At 45.4% G+C, this 23,459-nt stretch overlaps 1 pseudogene; it reads left to right on the top strand.

The window, feature by feature from the left end:
* LOC112396447 (store-operated calcium entry-associated regulatory factor-like) overlaps window positions 1-23,459 on the top strand; it is a 46,621-nt pseudogene that overhangs the window by 767 nt on the left and 22,395 nt on the right.

The following is a 23,459-nucleotide window of genomic DNA, read 5'->3' on the forward strand; positions in this document are numbered from 1 at the left end:
GAACCACAGCCCGACTGACAAAGACATCTAGTGACACCCCACTTCTCCGTGTCCCTGCCAGAGAGGCCAAACTAGGAAAAGACAGACAAAGCCAGGCAAAGACTGGGATTGACAGATAGACACCCTACCCCTAGAGCTTCCACGGGGAACTAGAGAGACCCCCAAGGTCTAGAACCCCACACTCCTCAGCTGTTTCTCCCCAGCCGCTCAAATGAGCTCGTTTCAAAATTCAATGTGTTCCAATTAGCATCCTGAAGCGTAAGGATGGGGGTGTGGTTCTTCTGCAGGTCTCCTCTGCCCTGACTCTAGGAGCCTGAGAATTCTTACCGGCTGCCTTCATTTCCAGAGCTGGAGAAGAGAAGCAGTTTCCTCTCTCTCCTCAGCGCCAGGACAACTCCACTGGAACCGCTCAACTGTTATCTTATCTCAACACTCCAAAAGAGACACTCAAACTGAGTGGGAGAGGTGGGTGTTTTTGAAGGAGGGAGGGAATTCCCTGGCGGTCCAGCGGTTAGGACTCCGTGCTTTCACTGCAGGGGGCCTGGGTTTCATCCCTGGCCCGCCTCGCGTCCAAAAAAAAAAAAAAAGAAGGAGGGAACTGGGAGGGGTGGCTGTGTGTGAGTTTGGGGATATTTCATTTCATGGGGGTATCTTAGCCTCTTCTGAGTAGAGGGAAATTCCACTCAGTGGTGGTGAAATGGTGTAGAGCCAGTTTGAGGCCCAGCTTCATGAGCTGTGTATGGTACGTGAGTGATCTCTCCTTCCCGCCTCAGTGTCCACATCTGTGAAATGAAGGTTAATTAAAACAGCTGCCATTGTGCCATGCACTTTTCTAAATGCTCCAGGTGCTTACAACACCCTGAAAAAGCAGGAACTATTATTATCACTGTTTTGCAGAGAAGAAAACTGGGGTACAGAGAGGTTAAGTAACTTACTCAAGGTCACACAGGAGAACTGGGAATCCAACCTATGCAGCCTGGCTACAAGATCCAAAGTCGTAATGACTGTACTGTAATCTTCAACTTGATGGGGCTGCTGGTAAGTTCCATGAGGTCATTTATGTAAAGCACTTAGCAAGTGCTCCATAAATGGTAGCTCAGAGACCACTGATCCTGTCTACAAGGTAGGGATTAAAGGGCTGATGGTAATGCCCAGAAATAGGAGACTTTGGATTCTGGATAACTGACGGACCATGTTACTATCCTGGGCCCCAGCTCTGACTTTCATGAAACTGAGAGGCAAAGGATTCCCCATTTGTTCCTCTGACCAGCCCCCTGTGTATTAGCATAACCCCACAACCAGAACTCACCCTGAATCCATAGTAAGCCCCCTCCCATTCCCTGGTGAGTCTCCAGGGCCCCCATATTTTACACTTTACCAGACTGATACACCCTTTGGAACTGAGTTAGCACTTGTGGTAGCAACTTTTTAAATTTTTAAAAATTTTTAAAATTTTATTTATTTTTTATACAGCAGGATCTTATTAGTTATGCATTTTATACACATTAGTGTATATATGTCAATCCCAATCTCCCAATTCATCACACACACACACACACACACACACACACACACACACACACACAGCATTCCCCGCTTGGTGACCATATGTTTGTTCTCCACATCTATGTCTCAATTTCTGCCCTGCAAACCAGTTCATCTGTACGATTTTTCTAGGTTCCACATATATGCGTTAATATACAATATTTGTTTTTCTCTTTCTGACTTATTTCACTCTGTATGACAGTCTCTAGATTCATCCACGTCTCTACAAATGACCCAATTTCGTTCCTTTGACAATCTGTATTTCGGTTTTTGTACTGGTGGCATATTGTCTTGATTACTGTAGCTTTGTAGTATAGTCTGAAGTCAGGGAGTCTGATTCCTCCAGCTCCATTTTTTCCCCCTGAAGACTGCTTTAGCTATTCGAGGTCTTTTGTGTCTCCATAAAAATTTTAAGATTTTTTGTTCTCGTTCTGTAAAAAATGCCATTGGTAATTTAATAGGGATTGTAATGAATCTGTAGATTGCTTTGGGTGGTATAGTCATTGTCACAATATTGACTCTTCCAATCCAAGAACATGGTATATCTCTCCATCTGTTTGTATCATCTTTAATTTCTTTCATCAGTGTCATAGTTTTCTGCATACAGGTCTTTTGTTTCCCAAGGTAGGTTTATTCCTAGGTATTTTATTCTTTTCGTTGCAATGGTAAATGGGAGTATTTCCTTAATTTCTCTTTCAGATTCTTCATCATTAGTGTATAGGAATGCAAGAGATTTCTGTGCATTCATTTTGTATCCTGCAACTTCACCAAATTCATTGATTAGCTCTAGTAGTTTTCTGGTGGCATCTTTAGGATTCTCTATGTATAGTATCATGTCATCTGCAAACAGTGACAGTTTTACACTTCATATGATTTCAATTTTCTTAAATTTACTGAGGCTTGATTTGTGACCCAAGATGTGGTCTATCCTGGAGAATGTTCCGTGCACACTTGAGAAGAAAGTGTAATCTGCTGTTTTGAATGGAATGTCCTATAAATATCTATTAAATCTGTCTGGTTTGTTGTGTCATTTAAAGCTTGAGTTTCCTTTTTAATTTTCTGTCTGGATGATCTGTCCATTGGTGCAAGTGAGGTGTTAAAGTCCCCTACTACTATTGTGTTCCTGTCAATTTCCTTTTTTATAGCTGTTAGCAGTTGCCCTATGTATTGAGGTGCTCCTATGTTGGGTGCATATATATTTATAATTATTGTATCTCCTTCTTGGATTGATCCCTTGATCATGATGTAGTGTCCTTCCTTGTCTCTTGTAACATTCTTTATTTTGAAGTCTATTTTATCTGATATGAGTATTGCTACTCCAGCTTACTTTTGATTTCCATTTGCATGGAATATCTTTTTCCATCCCCTCACTTTTAGTCTGTATGTGTCCCTAGGTCTGAATTGGGTCTCTTGTATGTAGACAGCATATATATGGGTCTTGTTTTTGTAACCATTCAGGGAGCCTGTGTCCTTTGGTTGGAGCATTTAATCCATTCACGTTTAAGGTAATTATCGATATGCATGTTCCTATTACCATTTCTTAATTGTTTTGGGTTTTTTTAAATTTAATTTATTTATTTACTTTTTTGCGGTATGCGGGCCTCTCACTGCTGTGGCCTCTCGCGCTATGGAGCACAGGCTCCAGACGTGCAGGCTCAGCGGCCATGCCTCACGGGCCCAGCCGCTCCGCGGCATGTGGGATCTTCCCGGACCGGGGCACGAACCCGTGGCCCCTGCATCGGCAGGCGGACCCTCAACCACTGCGCCACCAGGGAAGCCCTTTGGGTTTGTTTTTGTACGTCCTTTTCTTCTCTTGTGTTCCCCACTTTGAGAAGTTCCTTTAACATTTGTTGTAGACCTGGTTTGGTGGTGCTGAATTCTCTAGCTTTTGCTGCTAGTGTCCTTGTTCCCATGGTGAGCCACAGCCACCCCCCCCTCCCCCGCCTCTGCAGGAGACCCTCCAACACTGGCCAGTAGGTCTGGTTCAGTCTCCTATGGGGTCACTGCTCCTTCCCCTGGGTCCCGATGCACACACTACTTTGTGTGTGCCCTCCAAGAGGGGAGTCTCTGTTTCCCCCAGTTCTGGCGAAGTCCTGCAATCAAATCCCGCTAGCCTTCAGCGTCTGGTTCTCTAGGAATTCCTCCTCCCGTTGCCGGACGCCCAGGTTGGGAAGCCTGACGTGGGGCTCAGAACCTTCACTCCAGTGTGTGGACTTCTGTGGTGTGAGTGTTCTCCAGTCTGTGAGTCACCCACCCAGCAGTCACGGGATTTGATCGTATTGTGATTGCGCCCCTCCCCCTGTCCCATTGCGGCTCCTCCTTTGTCTTTGGATGTGGGGTATCTTTTCTGGTGAGTTCCAGTGTCTTCCTGTCCTTGATTGTTCAGCAGTTAGTTGTGATTCCGGTGCTCTCGCGACAGGGAGTGAGCTCACGTCCTTCTACTCCGCCATCTTGAACCAATCACAACTGTTATAAACTCTCGAGGAAATGCATTTCTGCTCTCTACAGCTGATAGGAGTGAAGGGGGAAAAATACCTTGGAAATGGCTGGGTCTATATCCATCCCCCCTCTCCTTTCTGCAACTCAGCAGAGGCTTGATTATTTGGAATTCCTCTCCAAAGTTTCACTTCTTGGGCTGGTTTTAGGCCTGCTCAGTCCATAGTGATCAGCACTTTTAGAAACATCAGCAGTTGAGAAACAGTATGTCAGACATTATTTGAAGCCCCTGGTGACTAGGGTATGTGTTGTTTTCTTGTGCCATTTGAGACTGATGTATCATGAGATAACTCAGGCCATATGCTGGGTGTGTGGGGTGGAGAGGGAGTAGCCAACTTACTAAGAGTATACAGACAGCAGAAGAAAAATGGTTAGCCCTTGTGTCAGACTTACTCTGTGTCAGGCTATTCTAAGAGTGTTACATAATCTAATATATCTGCTCACAACAATCCCATGAGGTAGGTACTATTATCCTATTTTGCAGAAGAGAAAACTGAGGCACAAAGAGATAAGGAGACTTGTTCAGAGAATACAGCCAGTGAGTCACTTCAAGATCAGACAGGTAGGAAGCAGCTGAACCAGGTCTGGGACCTGGATCAGTCTGGCTCCACAAGCCTATTCCTACTTCTGTGGTTTGTGAAAGAAAACTAAAAAGGGGGAACCACTTGAGCCCCTGCGTAGAGACTAGAGGTATGGATTAAAAAGAAGTAGAGATAAATTACAAGTTTGGGATTAACATATACACACTATTATATATAAAATAGGTAAAAAAACAAGGACCTACTGTATAGCACAGGGAACTATAAACAATATCTTGTAATAACTTATAATGGAAAAGAATCTGAAAAAGAATATATGTATAACGAATCACTTCGCTCTACACTTGAAACTAACACAACATTGTAAGTTAATTATACTTTAATTTTAAAAAGAAGTAGATTAAAAATATCTACTCTGCCACTTGTTAGTCCTCTGCTTACTTTGCTTCTCTGAGCCTCTGCTTCCTCAACTGTAAATGAGAATAATAACGCCTATGCCACGTCCAGGATTTTAGTGATGATCTTTTGGTAGTAGGGTACATTAAACCCACTTATAACTAGCTTTAGCCAAAAGGGGCTTTAAACTGAAAAATGCAGGAAGTCATTCTGGATTCAGACACAGACCATGTCAGAAGCTCAAGGGAAGTTGTCATAAATCTGTCTCCCTCTACCTCTTGACTGTTTACTTTTATATCAGTTTTATTAGCAGGCTGGGTCTCTCCACAGGGACGCGGAAATGGCCAGTTAAGCAATCGCAAGCCGAGAGATCACTTCCTTCCCCAGACCTCCAGCAAAATTCCTAGGGTTGACTCCCATTGGCCTGGCTTGGGTCACATGCCCAGCCCTGAAACCATCATGGTTGCTCTGACTGGCCAAGCCTGAGTCACATGCTTACAACTGGAGTGGGGGTCAGCCCCTCCCAAGTCACAGGACTAGAAGTGGGTAAGGGATGGTTTTGTAAAAGAAAATCAGGGTGCTATTAACAAAACAACAGGGCATCGGTGCTGGACAGGCACAGATGTCTACTTCCTCACAGAGCCATTGTGTGTTAAATACTCCTATGTATGCAAAGTGTTTGCCTCTGGTGGGTGCTCAGGAACTGAGTCCCTCCATTCTTTCCTCTCCTCTAAGAAACAGGATACACGTCCCACCAAATCTAGGCCAACTGATTCCTTGTTCACGTGGGGAAACTAAGAAGGTCCAGAGAAGGGAGGGGACTTGCCCAAGGTGACCCAGCAACCAGCCACAGAACCCAGCTGATCAGTCACAGAATCTGTGTCTTTTGACCTGAAACCAATCTCAGTTAAAGTCTTAGCTGAGAACATTGAGATCCCCTGCTAACCAAGGGAGTTATCTTCTCATTTGCACAGGGGAGACTGGAAAACTGCAAAGCGCCTAAGACCCAGAGGAAATGATGCCACTCACATTGGGCTCCAACTATGCACCAAGCTGTGGACTGGTAGATCTGGCAGAGTGCCAGTCTAGCTCCCCACCCATCACATTATGAACCTGGCCACTTCCTCGGGGGACTGCACTCTGGAGGCTGAGAGACCCAAGTGGGCATTTTTCATATGCCTGCCCAAAGTAGGCAAGATGGCCCTTCCCTTGTTTACTTTCCTGGTTAGTTTGTGAGAGCAGCTGTGCCTCCTTCAGGGCTAAAGTGGACCAAGTAGCAAGCATGTGATTTAGCGTTGTCAAAATTGATCCTTTCAACTTGACCCTTGACTCAGTTCTAGAGTTTCTGGCCTTGGGCAGGTAGTCTAACTTCTCCACTCTAAATTAATTAGACTGGCATGCTGTGAAGCTCTGTGTGTCAGGGAAGGTGAGCAAGAATGGCGCACATCAAGCTGGAATGACAAGCCTGCTCCTTCCATCCCCCCTCAAGTAAAGCACATCGGTTTTGCGTACACACCGATGCAGGGAGTGTACCTTGCTACAGGCTTCCTGGAGGGTAATTTGGAGCCAGATGTTGAGAGCTTTAAAAATGTTCAGACTATTAGTCCATAGTCTAAGCATTTTTCCTGAGAAAATAATCATGGCTATCACTAAGATATGCATAAAGATGTTCATCGCAGGATTGCATATAATAGTAAAAGACTGAAAAGAATCCAGATGTCTAACCATAGGGGATTGGTCAAATAAATGATGGTACATCGATAGAGTGAGCTATTATACAGATATTAGAGATACAGATATCATATTAGAGAATACAGAATTATGTGAAACCTGATTATCATACGAATGTTAAAGGAGCAAGTTATAAGTGACTAGGTATGCATAAACTCATTTTGTGAAAAAATATACATATTTATGTATCAAAGAGCTTAAAGTGGCTGTATCAGGGATAGATGGGAAGGAGAGAAAAATTTGTGGGTGCTTTCGGTTTTCACTTATCTGTATGTTTTCTAACATTTCATTAATAAATTTGTATTACTTTGTTAATTAGGAAAAATGCCCAGTAATTTATAAAAGGGTTTGTGTTGGTTTCCTTTTTAAAAAGCACTTTCACTTATTAAAAGATCACAATCAGAAGTGAGGTTAACTTGATATCTCTCTCCCTCTCTCTCTGTCTGTTTCTCTCTCTCTGGCTAGGATGTGTGGAGAGGAATGGGGAGCTGAAGGCTGGAAGAGCAGCAACAGCTACAGAGCGATACAGTGCAAGAAGGGGTTGCACCAGGAGGCTGTACCCATTTGCTGTATGACCCTGGGCAAGTCACTCAACATCTCTGGGCCTCAGTTGCTACCTCCACAAAATGAAGTGTTTGGTTACATTATCTCTGGAGTTCTTTCCAGTGCGGAAATTCTAGCATGGATAAGTTCTGTGACCTCCAGTGAATGTTCATATATGCTCCAGGGGAACATGTAATGGCCCAGAAATGTGTTCAGCAAAAATTATTTTTGTCTCTCCGGCCCTGTGAGACTGTGGAAAACTCTGCTTGGCCTCTCTGTGTCTTAGCATCTTCTTTCTGCTCAGTCTCTCCATGTGTTTCTCCTACTCTGGGATCTTGATTCCTCAAGTCCTGGCTTCCTGGATAGCCCTTTGAAGCCTTCTAACAGATTTTATTTTTCTTTTCAACAATTTTATGTAGGTTTTCTAGTTGTTTATTGAGAGGCTTGATCTCTACAAGCTAGTTTGTCATGGACGTAAGCACAAATCACTTCATATGTTAGTAAGTGAAACAGCTATTTATAGAATGGTATGTACAGTGGGTTCTATTTATATGCAAAGTATATATATATATATATATATATATATGTGTGTGTGTGTGTGTGTGTGTGTGTGTGTGTTTATACAGAAGAATCAGAGAAAGAACAAAAGCTATACACAGTACCTAACTGGCAAGGTTTTCATTTTTTAACATAACTATTTCCAATTTTATATAACAAACACTGAGTATGTCCAAACTGGGATTGACTTTTGAGGTCATTTTTACCCATTTTGAAAATGAGGAAATTGAGGACAAGAACATTTAAATTTATTTCAATTTAACAATTACTGGAGACTTGTTGTGGCCAGAGAACCATACAAGGGGAATCAGGACTTCCAAAGAAATGTAACACCTAGTTACCTACTCCTCCATTAGAAGTGGCTCCAATGTGTGCTAGACTCTGAGATATGTGGATGCAGATGACAAGAATCTGCCCTCAAGAAATCCTAGCTGTGGAGATAGATATTCAGATAAACCATCCCAGATATGATGGGACAAAGGCTAAACTGATGATATGGCAGAGACTGATTTTCTTCTTAATAGCCATTCTCTCAACTTCCAACTAAAAGATTGTATTTCCCAGCCTCCCTTGTAGTGAGTTGTGATCATGTGACAAAATTTTGGTCCGTGAGATGTAAGGGGAAAGGTTGTGGGGGTTTCTGGGAAGTCTTTTTAAAGGGAACAGCCAATCTCCTTTTCTATTCTCTGCTACTTGGAATGTAGATGCAATGGCTGGAGCTTTAGTAACCCTTTTGACCTAAACTGTTACCTTGTGAAGGGATCACAATACTAGGATGATGGAACAGAAAAAATAGCCTTAGTCACCAACACAATGGAGCTGCTCTATTAGCCCCGGATTATATATCTTTATACTTATTTTACATAAGAAAGAAACAAACTTCTTATTTCTTATGCCACTATTACTTAGGATTTTCTCTTACATGCAGATAAACAAAATCCTTACTTATACAAATCCTAAAAATAAAGTGTTATGGGAGCAAAGGAGTGAAGGACGGAAGAGTGAATATTTCCATTCTTGAGCATCAAGGAAGTCAGAGTAGGTGTGGAGGTTGTGAAGAGTTCACCAGTGAGATGCGCAGGGATTAAAGAGGAAGAGTGGACCATGCAGGGAGCAGGCGCACAGGGCTGGGAATGGGCCCAGGGGTGTTGGAATCATGCAGCCTGGATTCAAATCCCATCACAATCACGTCAGTGCTCCATGCCTCAGTTTCCCCATCTGTAAAATGGGGGTAATAGCAGTGTCGGCCTCATCAGCTTGTAGTGAGGATTACACGAGTTAGTGTCTGTGGAGTGCCTGGCGCCTGAGTGCTCAGTGAATTCTGGCTGTTAATGCGCTTATCTGCAAAACGGGATCATCAAAGTCTGACCTCTCGTGGCAGCCAATGTGGATAACACAGCACAGGGCTTTACCCATTGTAGCTGCTCAGCCGTGTAGCCCTCTTTCTCTCCCTGCCCTCAGGGAGCTTACAGTCAATATTTAACCAATTTTCACCAAGCCCCTACTCTGGGCCAGGAGGTCGCTGATTCCAGGATGAATCAGACCTCATCCCTGACCTCCAGTTACAGTCTCAAGGAGAGGAAAGGAATATAAAGAGACAAGCCTAATACCGTGTGGAAAGTGCAACAGTGGTCCAAGTTCAGTCCATGAGCTCAGGTGAGCAAGAAAGTTAACTTTATTTTGGTTAAGCGAGCTCAGTCTCTGCTATGATCTCCCATATTAGGTGGGAAACGTTAATCTCAGGTAAGTTGAGATTTTCCTATTTCTCTGGGGGTGGTGTCTCAGTTCTAGGGATCTTGTGGGGAGCATCTGGGGTGCATCATCACTTATCCATGCTGACATCTGTTGAGACATCTTTATTCCTATTTGAGGAGGGGTCACCCACCTACGCAGGCCACTGCTAAGTTGTCCCTTGTTCTGAAGTCTCACCCCCTCTCTCAGCTGCTTCCAGGGCCCTTCCAAGTGCACGGGAACCATTGCTCAGCTCTGATGGCCCCCAGGGCACAGGGAACTCTGTTAGACATATGAGATTCTTCTGCCCAGCCACACACCGCCATTTTTCTACTAGAGAGTCTGCCTAGGAGAAAAGCACAGGTCCTTTCCACATTAAATTTCCTTGAACTTATCTGGGGATTCTGTGGTCTCTCCAAGTTTAGGGCTGTGCCCCTAGAAGAGGCAGGTTCTACTCTTACTTTCCTCAGGGGTTACACCATTCATATCCCCCTTTGCTGATGCTCCAGCCCTCTCCTCACTCTTCTCTAGAAACTTTTGTCTAGTTTCAGGGAGGCAGAACCTTACTCTTAAACCCCCTGCATTTTCCCATATCAATCATGTCATCAATGCACAAAAGCCTTTTCCTGTTGCCCTGAGACCCTAAATTTTTGAAACTCAAAAACCAGGAAAAGATTCTGGTTTCTCTTTTTCTGCAGAGCCAGAAAAGGACAGTAGCCTTGAAACAATAGCCTACTATTTTTTTGTTGTAATGGTGGTGGCAGGGGATTACATGTAAGGCTTCTGGGTAACAGAAATTAACAAGAATGAAAAACAACCCAATGAGCTCCCTCCATTTCCCCCTGCCCCCAGAATAGCTAGAATTAAGAAGACTGACAACATCAAGTGTTGGCCAGGATGTGGAGCCACTGGAACTCTGGGAATGTGAAATTGTATAGACACTTTGGAACACCACTTGGCAACTTTAATAAACATAGATCTACCTTATGATCCAGAAATTCCACTCCTAGGTATATCTCCAAGAGAAATGAAAACATATGTCTACAAAAGACAGTGCATAAATCATAACAACTTTATTCGTAATAGCCCAAACTGGAAACCACCCAAACATCCATCAACAGGAGTTTGAAAAACCAAATTTTGGTAAGTTCATACTATGTGATACCACACAACCATAAAAGTAGATGAACTATTGCTGTCCACAAAACACAAAAGTCAAAATCATCATTCTGAATAAAAGAAACCAAACACGGAAGAGTAAATATTATATAATTCTATCAATACTTACATGAAGTTCAGTAACTGGCAGAGCTAGTCTATAGTTTTAGAAGTGGTTACCTCTTGGGGAGAAGGAGGGTGACTGTTATTGACCTAGGAGGGGCACCGGAAGTGACTGCTGGAAAAGTTCTAAACTTTGATCTTTGGGATGATAACACAGGTATACAGATAGGAAAATTTTTTAATATTTGTGCATTTTACCATATGTAAATTATACCTCAGTTTTAAAAAATCAAATTTTCCTTAAAAACACAGAGGCTAACATTTCAAAAATAATATGCTATGCTGGTGCCACGAAGAGGTAAGCCCACAGCACTCCTTGAAAGCCCGGGAGAGGCAGTAACCACACAAAAAAGAGATGTGTGTGCCTGATGATATTGCTTGGGTTCCTAGATCCAGCCACGCCTGAAGACTAACCTGGACTTTTCATCTATGTGAGCCAATGGATTCTATTCCTAGAATAACTGTTTGAGCTGGCCTTTTGCCACTTGTAACTGAAAGAGTTCTAATGAATACAGCCTCCACTAAGAAGCTTTTATATGGATACAGAGCATCTATTTGGGATGATTTAAATTTATGGAAATGGATAGTGGGGATATGAATTGTGAATGTACTTAATGCCAGTGAATTGTACACTTAAAAATGGATAAATGATAAATTTAATGTTATGTCTATTTTACCATGATAAAAAATGTTAATAAAAACCTTTAAAAATATGCAAATAGAGAGACAGGCAATGTCATTATGAAAGATATGCATTTTGAGATGGAGCTTGAAAGATAACTGATCAAGATCTGGTTCAGAGAGGCAAAGTATTTCAGGTAAAGGAACAGGGGGAACAAACCCTTGGAGGGAGGAAAGTAAAGACAGCATTCAGGGATGGTGAGAAGCTGAGATGTCCTGAGCAAGCTGGAGATCATGGGAGGTGGGTCTGGAAGGTAGACTGGGGCCCAGATTGGGAGGGCCTTGAATGCCAGGGTGAGGGAGTTTATGTTAACCCAACCAGAGGTCAATTCCCATTGTCTAGAAAAGGCACTGGAAGTTCCAAGGCTGTTTGGGAAAACTTCATGGAGAATTTAAGGAATGGCTTCTGGGGCCCAAGCTCCAGGTTGCCTTTCCTGGCAACTGGCTCCCCTGGAGCCAACTTCCATGTCCCACTGGCCTTGCAAGATAGATGGCTGGTGAGCTCAGGGACTGGTGATACAGGGTGTCCCTGCCTTCCACGTCCCAGTCTGGGCTGTCTGGAGGTCTTGGCCAAAAAGAACCCAGACCCTTGCCCTCTGCAACCCACTCCCCACACAACAGGCAGAGGGCCCTTTTGACACACAGCAAGCCACTCTTATTGAAAACCCTCTAAAGGATTCCCAACCCACTTAGAATTCAGCCCACATACCTCCTACACCCCTCTGTCCTCATCTCTCACCCTTGGGCCTGGACTTACTCCCTCCAAGCACCCTGGCACCCCTGTTGTAAGCAGACACAGCAAACTTCTGTCCTGACTCGGGGCCTTTGCCTTCTGTTCCCTCTGCCTGGGACGCTCGCACTCCCGTCTCCCCAGAGGCACCTCATCATCATTCAGTCTGTGCTCAGTTGCTGCTCTTTGGAGAAGGCTTCCCTGGATGAAGTCATGCTCCACCAATCGCTTCACCCTTCATAGTTCACAGGCTGTCTGTAGTGGTCTTTTTCCTGGTTTGTTGATTGTCTCTCAGCCTCCATTTGGATGTGAACAGCTGGAAGGCAGGGATTCTGTCATGTTCTAGCTCTGTCTCCAGCACTTGGCACAGTGCCAGGCCCACAGTAGGTACTCAATAAATGATAATTGAATGAGTGAACTATTCACACAGTCAAGGTCCTTACAGGTAATTCTGCAGATGGGGAAGTTGAGCCCAGAGAGGAAGAGGGACTTACGAAAGGCATTCTGCAAATCAGTGTCAGAGACAGATCTTGACCCAGGATTTCTGGCTGCAAGTTCAGTTCATTTTCTGTAATTCCCCTCCACCTCCTTTTGCTAAAAGAGTTGCCAAGCTTCAGTGATTTCCCCCTGTGATGCAAGCATCCCAGAACAGAAAAGGTAGTGAACTAGAAGCCAGGATGCTTCAGAGCTGGATCTAGCTCTGCCACCCACACACCTTCCAGACTGTGAGTCTCCTTGAGGGCAAAGGCATCACCAGCATCTAGCACACTCATAGTACAGTAGGTGCTTAGACAAGGGTTGCTGAATGAATAAGTGATTGCTTACATGGAGATCATGGGTGTGAGCATAAGGTAATGGTTAAGATCTCGGAGTCTGAGCTAGACACACTTAAATTCAAATCCTGGATGTGCCACTTTCTACTGGCTGGACACTTGGTCTCCCATGAAGAATATACTGTGGTAGCTAGTCCCAAGATGGGCCTCGATGACCCTCACCTGCTGGTATTTATGTTCATGTATAGCCCACATTAAATTAGGGCTGACCTGTGTGACCAACAGGATTCTGCAGAAGTGACAGTGTACGACTTCTGAATCTAGATCATAAAAAGTATTGCAGCTTCCCCCTTGGACTCGGATCGTTCAATGGGTAAGCCAGAAGCCATGTTGTAAGGACACTCAAACAGCTCTGTGGAGAAGCCCACCTGGAGAGGAACCAAGCCTCCGGCACTAATTTCGGGACATGTGAGTGAGCCACTTGGAAATGAATCCTTCCACCAAGCCAAACCTTCAGATTGGACTTCCCTGGTGGTGCAGTCGTTAAGAAGCCACCTGCCAATGCCAGGGACATGGGTTTGAACCCTGGTCTGGGAAGATCCCACATGCCGCGGAGCAACGAAGCCTGTGTGCCACAACTACTGAGCCTGCGCTCTAAAGCCCGCATACCACAACTACTGAGCCTGCGTGCCACAACTACTGAAGCCTGTGCGCCTAGAGCCCGCGCTGCGCACCAAGAGAAGCCACCACAATGAGAAGCCCATGCACCGCAACAAAGAGTAGCCCCCGCCCACTGCAACTAGAGAAAGCCTGTGCACAGCAACGAAGAACCAATGCAGCCAAAAAATAAATTAATTTAAAAATAAAAAGTGGTTGTACCATTAAAAAATTTTTAAAAAGCCTTCAGATGACTAAAACCCAGCCTCATGAGAGAATCTGGGATAGAACTGCCTAGCCCAGGTGCTCCTGAATTCTTCACCCACAAAAACCATGAGAGAGAAAAAGTGATTACTGACGTTTTGAGTTACTACGTCAGAGTGATTTGTTATGTAGCAAGAGACAACTAATTCATCATTTATATCTTTTTCTTTTTTCATCTTTATCTTCATCACCAACATTTATTGTGAGCTTACCATGTGGTTTTTCATTTAACCCCTCCCCCCCAATAATGCTATGAGATAGGTACTCTTATTATCCCCATTTATAGACAAGAAAACTGAGGTTTAGAACAGTGAAGTCTCTCCCTGCAGAACCCCTGACCTTAAGGACTTTATGCTCAGGCCTGAGAGTCAGAAACTCAAATACCTATGATCCAAGGCAAAACACGGCTCTAGGATCCCAGGAGGGAGAGAATTTTGGATTCTGTCTTCTGGTAGTCGAGCCTTATAGGTTGAGAGAACACTCAAAAAGCAGCAGACACATCCCCTGCCCTTGAGCACCAGACTAGTAGAGGTCAGATGCTTGCAAAGAGTGTTTGGTATTTCCCTGAAGGGAAACACGTGCATGTCTATACATTAATGATGAAAAATAATAAGCCTTCATAGGGGTCTGGCACTTTGCACTTACAAAGCTTTACACATCCATAATTCCATGGAATCCCATCTGGCAGATAAGCATAGCATTATGGACTGAATGTTTGTGCCTCCCCCCTCCCAATTTTATATGTCAAAGTCCTAACCCCCAATATGATGGTATATGGATGTGGGGGGCCTTTGGGAGGTAATTAGGGTTAGATGAGGTCATGAGGGTGGGGCCTCATCACTGGATTAGTGGCCTTATAAGAGACAGCAGAGAGCTTGTTTTCTCTCTCTCCATGCACATACACAGAGAGAAGGCCATGTGAGGACACAGTGGGAAGACAGCTATCTGCCACAAGCCAGGAAGAGAGTTCTCACCAGAACCCAACCATGCTGGCACCCTGATCTCAGATTCCAGCCTCCAGAACTGAGAAAAGATAAGTATATGTTGTTGAAGCCACCCAAGCTATGGTATCTTATGGCAGCATGAGCAGACTAAGACACATGGCAATGTGCATTTTATAGATGAGGACACTGAGACCCAGAGAAGTTATATGATTCTCACAAAGTCACACAGGCTTTAAGTGGCAGAGCCCAGGGTAAAACCCGGCAACTGGGCGTTTTTACAAGTGCAAATGGTTGATGGGAGGTCAGTGGGTTTCCTCTAAGAGAGGTTCCAGGAAGAGGTGAGCAGGCAGCAGGGTTTTAAAATGGGGAGGTGGTTTAGTGGAAAGGGTGGGGGCATGGGAGGGTCTGAAGGGGCAGAGTGAGTCCCCAGGAGGCTCCCAGGGTATGTGAAGTCAAAAAAGGAGCGTAGCTAGAGTGACAAGAATGAGCAAGTCTGGGCGTGTGGAAGAGGCTTGGTTAGGGAATTTGTGTTGGTGGAATTTCAGCTGGAGGACTGTGCAGAGAGATCTTGGAGCTGGTGCCAAAGTCAACCATGTGCCTAAAGGGGAAGAAGGGCTTCTTTTGCTCCTTGGATGGCTTTAGTACATTCACAATTTTGTGCAACCATCTCCACTATCCATTTCCAGAACATTTCCACCCCGCCCCCGCAAATAACTCCGTATCTCCCAATTGCCCTTTTCCCCCATTCCTTCACAACCGCTAATCTACTTTCTGTCTCTATAGATTTCCCTATTCTTCACTTTCATATAAATGGAATCAACTCCACAGTGTTGTCTGATGTGACGGTCTTCTTTCATTCAGCATAACGTTTTCGAGGTTTATCGATGTTGCAGCATACATAGGTACCTCATTCCTTTTTATGACTGTATAATATCCCATTGTGTGGATATTCCACATTTTGTGTATTCATTCATCAGTTGAGGGACACACAGGTTGTTACCTCTTTTTGGCTGTCATACAAAATGCTGCTATGAACATTCCTGTATGCTTGTATGAGGTTTTATATGAACCTATGGTTTTTTTGGGGTTATTTTTTGCGATACTCGGGCCTCTCACCGTTGTGGCCTCTCCCGTTGCGGAGCACAGGCTCCAGACGCGCAGGCTCAGCGGCCATGGCTCACAGGCCCAGTTGCACTGCGGCATGTGGGATCCTCCCGGACCGGGGCACAAACCCGTGTCCCCTGCATCGGCAGGCAGACTCTCAACCACTGCACCACCAGGGAAGCCCTGAACCTATGTTTTTATTCTCTTAGATATATATCTGGGAATGGAATTGCTGGATCATATGGTGATTCTAGGCTTAATTTTTTTGAGGAATCACCAAACTGCTCTCCAGGGCAGCTGCACCATTCTACATTTCCATCAGCAATGTTCAAGGGTTCCAAAGGCTCCACATCTTTGCCAACTTATCTGTTTTTTGTTTTGTTTTGTTTTGTTTTTCCTTTTACATATCCATCCTACTGGGTGTGAAGTGATATCTCATTGGTTTTGATTTGCATTTACCTAATGACTAATGATGCTGAGCATCTTTGCAAGTGCTTATTGGCCGTTTGTATATCTTCTTTGGAGAAATGTCTATTCAGATCTTTTGTCCATTTTTTTTTAAGTTGGGTTGTTCGCTTTTTAGCATTAATTTTAAGAATTTTTAATATATTCTAGATACTAGACCCATATCAGACATTTGATTTGCAAACATTTTCTCGCATTCTCTGGGGCGTCACCTTTTTCTAATTCATACCAGGGTTCCTTTGGGTCTGATGGGGACTTTAACCCTGGTGCCACAGCCCTGGTCACTCTCCTGCCATGAAAACAGAAACAGTCTCTCCGAGGTCTCACCAAGAGGACATGGAAGCACTTCAGCACCTTTACAACCGGCCTGCCACTTGGCACTAGGGGCTTAAATCTGGAGATAACATGGTCCCTTTCCTCCGCTTTCCCATCTCCTCAAACAGTGTCTACAATCAATCCCCAAGGCTCTCAAAGCCAGATACTCGGGCGCCCTTGACTCCGCCCCCTCGTGTCACCAGCCAATCAGCTACCGCAGCTGTCACCTCTCCTTCCTCCTCCTCTCCACACCCCAGCCTGCGCAGCGGTTGCCCGAATGATCTCAGGCTTCACAGTCGTGTGCAGACCTCAAAGCTGGCTTCTTCCAGTCCATTCCCCCTCCATCGACACAGGAGCAGAGTGACTTTTCTTAAGTAAAAATCCGTCCTGGGCTTCCCCTGGCTGACAACTTTGCCACGCCTATTGTCAGGACAAAAGACACACAGGAAGTGACCTTTGGCTGGCACTGCTCTCCCCACCCACTTCTTGAAGTGACTCAGCCAGGTCGAGTCTTCTCCCAGTTTGCCAACTCACCCCACCTCCATGCTGTACAGAAACCATCCCTTCTGAAATAGGGGATAGTAAAGAGATGGCAGTGGAGATTTCCAAAAGAAATCGCAGGATGGGCAACAACTGGTCAGGGAGGAGCGGGGGTTTGTGTGGGGAAGGGGAAGGGCGCCTGTGAGGGGAGGGAACCTCCCTCAGCGTGTGCAGTGACACCCTTGGACACCCGGCCCGCCGGGGACTCAATCCAGTCACCTGAGAGGCTCCTGGGGGTGTGAGAGCCTAAGTCAGCCCCAAGCATCAGGAGGCAGAGTCCTCTGGTCCACTTGGGTCCTCTTAGACTCCTCAAACCAAGGACTGGAGAAGCTGTCAGGCCACCTCTTCCTCCCTTTGCCTCCAAAAACCTCCATCTAGACTCTTGCAGTAACTTTGATATCAAATGGGGAAACCGAGGCTCAAAGAGAGGAACAGGCAGTTTCCAACCTTGGCTGTGTCTTAGGGTCACCAGGGGAATCTGAGGTAAATAAGCTTCCCTAGAGCCTACTACCAGCTTGGGGTAGGGGCCCTGTCATCTGCATTTTTTAACAGGTGATTCTGCTGGGAACAGGGGAGCAGCTGAGTGCTTGACGGACACACAGAAAAGTGTGGGATCTTGGGGGGGGGGCCATCTCCTGATGGCGTCTGGCTCTCTTCCCAGAACCCCGAGGTGTGCTTCTGGCGAGGGGTCACTAAGCCTGGGATGTGTGTGGCTGGACCGAATTTGCTGGGAATGCTTCTCGCCTCTGTGCTCTGGACTTTTGTTACGGATGTCCTGTGGAGAGAGAAGTCTCCTGGGAGGAAGACCGGCTCCTCTGAGGAGCTTTCTCCTCAGAAACCTGAGAAGGAGAGATTTGGGGGCCTGAGGGATAAGTGAGAGAGGAACAGAAGCTCCACCCCAGGGCAAGTAGAACTGAAACGAAATTAAAAAGGAGCCTGTTTGTCACCTGGGGGGGTGCGGACATGAGAGGTGGTGGTGCGGGCAGGCGAGTCAGCTGCCGGCTCCACTCCTGCCCCAGGCTCCCAGCACCCTCCTTGCTCCCTGCCCGCCCTTCCCATCACAACGTGTTCCCTGCGCAGGAGCTGAAACACATCCACCCTTCAGTGCAATTGCCTAATAACGCTGATCCAAAACATGACCATATTCCCCTCTTTCTTTTCTTCTCTCTCTTCCCTTCTTCCCTGCCTCCCCCTCCACGTGCTGCTTTCTCATTTTGTCCCTGGTCTTGAGCTTTTAGTCTGAGTTGCATTTCCTCAGGTCTTTATGTCTTCACTGATTATTTGTGTTTTCCACACTCACTTAACCACCCTGGCTGTGAGCCCCGTCTGGCAATTGGACCCTATCTCCGTATTCATTCACTCTGCAGCTCTGCTCCACGGCTGTTTTCACTCCTCCGCTCCCTAAACCCTTAGTGCCTCCTCCCCCGTCCTCACTCTTGGCTTCCTGTCCACTGAGAAAATCAAAGCAATCAGAACGAAGACATAAATAGACATTTCTCCAAAGAAGACATACACATGGCCAACAAACACATGAAAAGATGTTCAACATCACTAATTATTAGAGAAATGGTCTAATAATCAAATGGTCAGAATCAATGGTCAGAATGGCCATCATCAAAATATCTACAAACAATAAATGCTGGAGAGGGTGCAGAGAAAAGGAAACCCTCCTGCACTGTTGGTGGGAATGTAAATTGATACAGCCACTATGGAGAACAGTATGGAGGTTCGTTAAGAAACTAAAAATAGAGCTATCATATGTCCCAGCAATCCCACTCCTGGGCATATACCCAGAGAAAACCATAATTCAAAAAGATATATGCACCCCAATGTTCACTGCAGCACTATTTACAATAGCCAGGACGTGGAAGCAACCTAAGTGTCCAACAACAGAGGAATGGATAAAGGAGATGCAGTACATATATACAATGGAATATTACTCAGCCAGAAAAAGGAATGAAATTGTGTCATTTGCAGAGGTGTGGATGGACTTAGAGACTGTCATACAGAGTGAAGTAAGAAAGAGAAAAACAAATATCGTATATTAACGCATATATGTAGAATCTAGAAAAATGGTATAGATGATCTTATTTGCAAAGCAGAAACAGTGACACAGACATAGAGAACAAACATGGATACCAAGGGGGAAGGGGGAGTGGGATGAATTGGGAGATTGGGATTGACATATATACACTACTATGTATAAAATAGCTAACTAATGAGAACTTACTGTATAGCACAGGAAACTCTACTCACTGCTCTGTGGTGACCTAAATGGGAAGGAAATCCCCAAAAGAGGGGGATATGTGTATACGTACGTATAGCTGATTCCCTTTGCTGTACAGCAGAAACTAACACAACACTGTAAAGCAATTATACTCCAATAAAAATTAATTAAAAACAAACAGAAAAACCCAAAGCAATTGGAACATCCACAGACCATACACCTACCCTCCCACCAGCATCTCCACCCACTACTCAGCCTTCCTACCTGTTGCCACAGGTGAGCTGATCACTCTCTCATGCATCTGTTTTGTGCACTGGACCCCATCCCCCTTCCTCTGCTCGGACATCTCTCCAGCCACCCTCTCTCTTCTTCCCCAGCACCATTTTTAACCTCCTGTGGATCATTCTCATCAGCATACAAACACACCATTATTTTTCCCATCTTTCAAACAATAACAACAACAACATACCAATCTTCTTTACTCCTCCTTCCCTTCTAGCTACCCCTTTATGTCTCCCTGTTTGGGTTAGTTACTGCTGTGTAATGATCCACCCCAAACTTAGTGGCTTTCAAACAATCACCATTTTATTATCTCTTCAGTGCCATGAAATCCTATTGGATCTACCTTCAGAATATATCCAGACTCCAACCACTTCCCATCTCTTTGGCTGCCACCAACCCGGTGTGAGCTCCCATCCCCACTTAGCTGGACGACTTCTCATTGCTCTTTCTATTTCCACCGTAACCTCCTAAAGCCTGCTGATTTATAACAGAGTGGCCAGAGGGCTCCTTTTAAAATCTAAGCCAGATCACAGCCCTCCCCTGCCCAACACCCTACTAGGACTCCCTTGTTACTCAGCAAAAATGCCAAAGTCCTCACCATCACTTACAAGACCCTTTGTGGCCACCCTGTGACTTCTGACCCCCTTCTACTCTCCCCTTCACTCCCTCTGCTCCAGCTGCTTAGCCTCTGATACTATCCTTCAAACTCAGCTGGCGCACCGTCACCCAGAGCCTTTGCACAGGCCCTTCCCCCAGCTTGGAGGCTCTCCTCCTAGATCTCTGCAGGGCTCCCTCCTTTGCCTCCTTCAACTCTTTGCTCAGAGGTCACCTCCTCCATGATGCCTTCCTTGATCTCCCCATTTAGAACTGCATCCCAACCCTGACTCTCTGGCTTTTCCAGTCTCCCTTTCCCTGTGCTCTTCTCTCACCAATAGCTCTTAGCCTTCTAATATACTCTATAATTTACTCATTTATTATCTTTATTGTTTATTGTCTGTCTCATGCTGCTCATACGTAAGGTTCACAGGGGGACACACCTTTGCCTCTTGTTCATGGATGTGTTCTAATGCCTAGAGCAGAGCCAAGTACAGAGAGGGTGCTAAAATTTTATTTTTTAATTTTACCATAAGTATCTCAAGTCCCTTTAAGTATGTCACATCCTTTGTGACACAAGGCAGGGTGTAGACACATTTATTCTTGCATTCACTCATCCATCCATCCATCCATCCAACCATCCAACCATTCAATCAACTGCCCATCCATTCATTTGTATCCATTTATCTGCTTATCATCATCCATTTATGTCTGTCTCTCTGTGTATCCATCTATTCATTCGTCCTGTCTGGTATATATCTAAACAATCCTTCAACAAACGTTTCTGAAGCATCGAATTTTGGCCAGCCCTGTGCTGGGCTCTGCATTCAAATCCATGACAATGACAGTCTGACCCCTGAGATGGCTGCTGTAAATAACTGCTCCAGGATATCTGCATATGTTAAAAACAAAACAGAACAAAACAGGCCCTCCAGCCTTAATGTAAAGGATGGTACCATAAGTGACAGCTGTGAATTGCTTGGGTGGAGGTGGACTGGGGGAGGGAAAGGAAGTTCGTCTCCTCCTCTGTCTCTGCTCCAGTCTGCCCCTGCCCAGTACCAGACACAGACCTGGGACATCTGGGTTCTACTTTCTCCAGGTCCCTGAGCCCCAGCTTCCTCATTTGCAAAATAAAATAGTACTGCTCATCTGACCGAATTAACCAAAGCATGTGTGAAACTTCTTGTATCAGTGGACCTTGACCCTGGCTGCACACTCTAATCCTACAGGAAGCAGACGCCCAGGCCCCCTTTTCAAACAATGAAATCTAAAAATCTTGGAATGGGGCCCGGGCATCAGCGTTTTAATTGCTCAGCTGTGGGGCCTGGGCATTGCTGCTTTTAGGAAGTTTCCAGGGGATTCTAACGTGCAGCCAGGCTTTTGTACCACCAGAGCTAGAGCTGTTTAATCAATGCCCTTTATCTACTTAACTGATCTTGAACACTGCAGCTGGAGAAAAGCAGGTTTAATTAGAGGAGGCGCAACATTGGTGAAGATGCTGATGACAAGGTCTGGACATTTTCAAGGGCTTCACAAGTTGTATGTTGCTTGTTATTTTACTCTCAGTTGTTTTAGGTTACACCACGGGAAAAACTCATGCTCATAAGGCTAATTTTTGGAGGGAGCAGTTAGAGAAAGAGTTGGAAACTATCAATGATTGAGCCCATGGGGAAGAAGATAAAGTGAGAGAAACAGAGACAGGGACACAGAGAGAGAGAGGAGAGAAGCCGAGGAAGAAATTTTCCTGAGCTAATTGGGCAAGAGTAAGTAGAGAAATGGCAAAGAAAAATCTGTGAAGGCACAGGAGAACGGGCCCGAGGTCATGCTCTCCGGCTTACGAGCGATGGGAGAGCAGGCTGGACTGGGGCTCCCCTCCTTCCAAGGGAAGAGGTGTGTCTTGGTGGGGAAACACTGGACCCTGGATCCCACCTTACAGTCTTACTGTGATGGAACACCTGTTCAGGTCCTCCAAGAAGCAGACCTCAAGACAAGAGGCCTGCAAGGGATTTATTGGGGAGCTCCTCGTGAGGAATAAAGCAGAAAGAGAGCACAAAGTAGACAGCAGAGTCTCAGGTTGCAGTGGTGGCTGGACACCTGGGACAGGAGAGAGGGAAGAAGAGGCTTGGGCAGAAGGAGCCTCAGGCTGCCGTGTGGCATTGAGAAAACACTGGCTGGGCCAGCGGGGGTGGGGGCCCCGAAGAAAAGACTGGCTGTTAGAGAAGCCCCTACTGGGAGGGGAAGGCCCAGCTCTGGTACCCCACCACCACCACCACGTGCAGTCATTGTCTGGGAGCAGCTGGGGCAGCAGCTGGAGGCTGTCGGCCAAATACACTCTTCCCAGGAGGGAATCTTCAACGGGCAGCTCCACGGCCACCATAGACACTTACAAAGTAATGAAAATATTCATTACCTAACCAGTATTTGTTGAGCTCACATTAAACATAAAGCACTGTGCTAGGCATTGTGGATAAAACAGTGCACTTGACGGGCATGTCCCTGCCCTCGGGAGCTTTCATACCACAGCTGGGAGGCAGACATTATATGATGTCTTAGTCACCATTAAGAGACGCTCAGAGAATCTGTAATAGGTGGGATGAACATATGGTTTACCTTTGAAACCTGGACCCCTTTGAGATGAAAGTGAGTGCTACTAATAACGATGCCTGGACAAATGGCATAAACTGGGACTATCCTGGGCAAACCGGGCAAAATGGTGATTCTGAAATAGAGAAACATGATCTAGTCCAGGAAATCAGGGAAGACTTCCTTGAGAAAGGGATGTTGGAGCTCGGATCTGAAGGGTGTGTAGGAGTTAACTAGTTGCTCAGGTCCCATGATATGTTATCAGAACCTGTTGATCGCTCCTAGATGGCTATCACCACAGGTGTTCATTGACCATTTGATGGTTAATTTCTCACTGTCTCAGGGATTCCCATATTGGGGATATCACTGTTGTCTGAAAAAGCCCTGCCTGGGATTCTTCTGATGGCACCAAAAAGGAAAGGCAGGCACAGAGAGTCTGTCCATGGCTTTCCCTCTGCCTTGGATGATGTCATTCTGGAC

The sequence above is a fragment of the Neophocaena asiaeorientalis genome, unplaced genomic scaffold (assembly GCF_003031525.2).
Source record: "Neophocaena asiaeorientalis asiaeorientalis breed wild unplaced genomic scaffold, Neophocaena_asiaeorientalis_V1.1 scaffold75, whole genome shotgun sequence".
Taxonomy (NCBI): Eukaryota; Metazoa; Chordata; class Mammalia; order Artiodactyla; family Phocoenidae; genus Neophocaena; species Neophocaena asiaeorientalis.